Genomic DNA, 5,441 nt, shown 5'->3' with positions numbered 1-5,441 from the left:
TTGAGAACAATGGGTCCGGAGCTGGCTCCTCCACCGAGGTTCTGAAAATGCTCGAAACTTTGGCAAAGCGGGTAGATTCAACCGAAAAGAGGGTGGAAACTTACAACTCTCGGGTGGACCAAATCCCGGGGGCTCCGCCTTTACTGAAGGTCCGGATTCGAAGAGGTACATCCAAAGGCCTTTTCCCCCGAGTGCAGCTCCGAAGTTAATCCCGAAGAGGTTCAAAATGCCGGATATCCAGAAATATGACGGCACAACGGATCCACACGAACACGTGACCTCGCACAACCTACGCTATAAAAGGCAATGACATGGAGGAAGATGAAATTGAATCGGTGTTGCTGAAAAAGTTTGGGGAAACTCTGTCGAAAGGAGTATTGACGTGGTACGACCATCTGCCCAAGCATTCAATCACTTCTTTCGAAATGCTCATCGATGCCTTCATAAAGGCTCACGCCGGTGCCAAAAAGGTGCAGGCCCGTAAGGCGGATATTTTCCGTATAGCCCAAAGAAATGATGAGTTACTGCGTGAATTTGTCAACCGGTTCCAAAGGGACCGGATGGAGCTCCCTCCGGTTCCCGAGGAATGGGTCGTACAAGTTTTCACAAAGGGGCTTAAACCTCGGAGCTCGACGGCTTCGTTCAAATTAAAGGAAAACTTGCTAGAATACGAGGATGTGACATGGGGAGACGTCCATAATCGGTACGAGTCGAAGATTCGGGTGGAGGATGACCAACTCGAGCTTCCCCCGGGGCCAATAAATATGAACAAAAGTTTTGGGAGGCCAAGGAAAAATTACGAACCGGAGGCCAGGTCGTCGAGGGAAAGGTATCGGCCATATTCCAATTCGGAGAAACCAAGCTTCAGGTCGGAGAAGTCCAGGGTTGGCCCGAGCCATTTCTCCGGTCGGGGTGATAAACGGGCCGAGCGCCCACCGAATAGTCGAGGTCTTTCATTCAAGAGCGATGCCGGAAGCTCTGCCGGCAACAACGACTCGCCGAAGAAATCGGAGTATAACTTCAACGTCAACACCTCGGACCTCGTCTCGGCTATTGGTCGTATCCCGGATGTAAGATGGCCGAGGCCTCTGAGGTCGGATCCGGGCCAACGGGACCCGAGCATGATGTGTGAATATCATGGAACCCATGGACACAGAACCGAGGATTGCCGCCAGCTAAGAGAGGAGATAGCACGGTTATTGAAGAATGACCATCTCCGAGAACTGCTGAGTGAACGAGCCAAAAGTCACTACAAGAAAAGGGAGACCCATAAAAGGATCGAGCCAGTAGAACCCCAGCATATAATCAACATGATAATTGGAGGGACCGATACCCCACGAAGGCCGGTGATGAAACGAACCAAGGTCTCTGCTGTGCGTGAAAAGCGCGGACGGGATTACATATCCGAGGGTTCCATCTCTTTCAGCAACGAGGACGCAGAAGGCATCATTCAACCGCACAATGATGCATTGGTAATCTCTATTCTTATCTTTAAAACCCAAATTAAAAGTATTTTGATTGACCCAGGTAGCTCAGCCAACATCATCCGGTAGAGAGTGGTCGAACAGTTAAGGCTACTCGATCAGGTCGTACCGGTAGCCCGGGTCCTCAGCGGGTTCAACATGGCGAGCGAAACCACAAAGGGGGAGATATCATTGCCGGTGAACATCGATGGCACTATCCAGCAAACGGTGTTCTATGTAATCGAAGGGGACATAAAGTATAACGCATTGCTGGGTAGACCCTGGATACATAGCATGAGGGTCGTGCCATCAACGTTGCATCAGTTGCTGAAATTCCCGACACCAGAGGGGATAAAAACCATCCGAGGTGAACAACCCGCTGCAAGGGAGATGTTCGCGGTTGAGGAAGCGACACTCACAGGCTCAGTTTGGATGGGAGGTTTCCCCTGGTAAAGCAGAAGAGAAGGCCCATGGCAGGAGCGAAACACGCCTTCGTAAAAGACAAGGTAACAAAGCTTTTGAACATAGGCTCTATCCGGGAGGTAAAGTGTCATGATCCAACTAGGGGCCGCGACGGGTACCCGATACTTGTACCGAGCACCCCTTATCTCGTATCGTACTTTTACTACTAGGTGGGCCGTATAGACTATATCGTATCTTTTTTTTTTTGTTGTTGCTTAACGCTAACATTAATGGCATAATTGTAAACATGAACTTATAAACTTTGCTAGCACGTTATACAACGACGAGGACAACAAAAGTACAAAACATCTGACTGTACATATCTGTCTACGAGCCTCTAAACAAAGTGCATATATACATAGGAAGGGCCGGGTTCTGCCGTGCCCGATTATATACACAAAAGTAGTACCAATAGGCTGAAGCTCCGGATCAACTGGAGCACTCTCAAGGAACAGCTGGTGAAGCTCCTAGGGATTAAACCCGTCTGTCTGCTGACCTGCGCGGCATGAAACGCAGCGTCCGCAAGAAGGGACGTCAGTACGAATAATGTACCGAGTATGTAAAGCATATAAACCGGTATAATAAGCAGCATTAAATATAAATAACAGCATCATGGGCTCATAGAACGTGTGAGGAGGTAAGAAAGTAACATGTACATAGGAATGCCCTTTTTGGCCAGATACCATGCATGCTTGACTTTTCCCCCTCTAAATTTTCTTTTGTTTAAAAAAACATTTCTTTTTCATAGACATAGAAAATAGAACTCATATCCTGTCATGTCGTATCATGTCATATCATATCGTATCATGTCGTGGCATATCATATCATATCATATCATATCATAGCGTATCATATCATATCATGTCATATCATATCATAGCGTATCATATCATATCATGTCATATCATATCATAGCGCCGAACAACGCCGGCTCGCCCACATAGCGCCGAAATACGTCGGCTCGCCCGTATATCCCGCGTCCGGGATGATATAACGCCAGCTGACCAGGTGGAAACGCGTCTATAGCGCAACATATATCTCTTCCCCTCATATCTCCCTCCCTCCCCCCATGTACATATACATATCATATATATATTTCATATAAGCATGCCGGAGAGCCCAAGGAAAAATCATGTTCGTCATAATCATCACAAAAATATTCTCATTAGAATAGTTACAATACTTATCGTTCGATAAACGAAACAATTAAGAAAATCCGGGAATAACGAGCCCACCTCGGGTCAAATGAGGTGGCGTACACGATTTACATACGTTACATTTCATGACGTCACTTGTGAGAGTTTTAAGGTAGTCGGGTCCTATTTGTGCAAGTTCTAGATGTTTAGGCAATTTTTCAACATTTCATACAATATTTAATTCAATTCTACTGAATGAAAAAGGAAAAACTTTAGGCACGGATTCCGGAGAATAGAGTTGTCCCCGAGGCTCAAATCTCGACCTAATATATCTAGGACATGCCAAAAGAAGAAATGGGATAGCTTTACATACCTTTTTCGCCCTTTACGCTAGTCCAAATTCAATTCTCATTTCCTTCAAAATCTACAATTGGTCACAATTACCAAATATCAATCTCAAGCCTTTAAGAATCCAATCTTAATTCATACTTATCTACGGAAATTTGGGCAGCATCTCCTCTATAAATTCAACATCCCCGAGAATTCAACTCGGCCAAAAATATCAACAACAACACCAAGAATTATTCATAATATTTCCAGCTCCAAAATATTCGATAGAATATCCCACATTTTATTTTCCAAATTTTCCAACCAACCAATTCGCGATATAACTATTTCATAATTTTTATTTTCGTAACGAAGTCGAAATTAATACAAACAACATCAATAGCAACATCCTCCACATTCTACAAGTTAACTACATTTATTTTTATCCATAACAACGTTTACATAACCCACAAAACAATCCAACAAACAGCCCATGAGCCAACAACAACATCAAATACAATTTACGGTAAAATTTTCGTATTTCTCGTCCCACAATTTAGTTATGACTTCAATGAATATAAATATACTTAGAAGAGGATAATCCTTACCATATATACCAAGAAATAATCTTCTTCCACTTTACTTCCCTTCGAAGAAAGCCCAATTTCAACAACACGATAAAACAGGACAACAAGATCGAAGCGGAGAGCAAAACCCGCCTTATTGTTCTTGAGAATAGTTACACGTTGCTGTTTGGTTTGGAAATAAATATTGCTGCCAAGAGAAATTAACTGCACGTTGCTTCTCCTTTCAGTTATGTGCAGTGCAAAGTTTCCATAAAATCAATTCTCCAAGAGTGAGATAAGAGAAGTACAACAATACTCTGTAGGCGTGTAATGGTGTGTATATATATATATCCCTAAACTTCAATTCCAAAATGATATAATATGTATAAATAAATAATCCATCCAACATGATAAAGGATGCATTAAATGCATGTCCCCTCCTTTACACTTGTCATTCTATTTCCACTCCCTTTTAAATTACTCATCACCTTTCTACACCATTATGCACTTTTCCAAAGTTAAGAATAGTTGCTGCCCACAAATATATTCACTTTAGTGATATAGGAAATGTTTACATTCTTTAGTGGATCGTGGGTCCCACTCTTAAGAATAAACTTCAAAAAGAAGACTTCCTAAAAATGACACATAGCAATATATATAATTGTCATCCAAGGTGCTGTCACGTTAGGGGGCTAACACCCAAAACAATTCACCCACTTAATCCGTAATTAAATAATTAACTTCCCACTAAGTTCATCAACTAATCATTTATGCATAATTAATTTTTTTTATCTCAATTTACTTAAATAATGATCATTTTAAGCACACTTCATATACTCGCTATCATAATCATGTGGTATAGCACTAGCCCATATCCTTATTTGCACCACATAAAATATTATTTTCAACTATCGTCGTCATACTCTCCCATCTTAAATCATTTCGGGACTACATTCTTGTATACACCGAGTTTTTGATTTTCATGCTTGAATGTGACTAAATATTCCAACTTCGAGTAAATTTTCTCATATTGGAAGGTCCAATTTCCTAATCCAAAAATACGGGGTATTATAACTTGGACCGTATTTTATTCAAATAAATTTCGAACCTTGACAAAATTTATTTTCTTTGATTTGCTTAACTTCAAATATTTGTAACACATATGTACCATTACTACAACCACCCACAAGCTTGGAACGATAACCTCATTTTCGTTACTAATATTTAACTCGCACGCTTTCCAACGCATGAAAACGCGGGATGTAACATAAAGTACCCGGACTGGCTAGCTAACGTGGTAGTGGTGCCGAAGAAAGGTAATAAGTTTCGAATGTGTGTTGATTACAAGGATCTAAACAAAGCATGCCCGAAGGATTCATTTCCGTTGCCACACATCGATAGAATGATCGATGCGACGGCCGGGCATGAGATGTTAAGTTTTCTCGATGCCTACTCCAGGTATAACCAAATTCGGATGCACCCGGAGG

At 42.2% G+C, this 5,441-nt stretch overlaps 1 long non-coding RNA gene across 1 annotated transcript; it reads right to left on the bottom strand.

Annotated features, from left to right (window-relative positions):
• Positions 1 to 2,178: 2,178 nt before the first annotated feature.
• LOC132610683 (uncharacterized) lies at positions 2,179 to 4,271 on the bottom strand. Its single transcript, XR_009571261.1, has 3 exons — positions 3,997 to 4,271; positions 3,435 to 3,485; positions 2,179 to 2,421 (listed from the first exon to the last, which is right to left on the bottom strand). It is a non-coding gene; the product is annotated as an uncharacterized LOC132610683 (long non-coding RNA).
• Between the last annotated feature and the right edge of the window lie 1,170 nt (positions 4,272 to 5,441).

This window comes from Lycium barbarum, chromosome 9, assembly GCF_019175385.1.
Source record: "Lycium barbarum isolate Lr01 chromosome 9, ASM1917538v2, whole genome shotgun sequence".
Classification (NCBI taxonomy): domain Eukaryota; kingdom Viridiplantae; phylum Streptophyta; class Magnoliopsida; order Solanales; family Solanaceae; genus Lycium; species Lycium barbarum.
The sequence above is the reverse complement of the archived record's forward strand: the minus strand, read 5'-3'. Positions and strand labels throughout refer to the sequence as shown.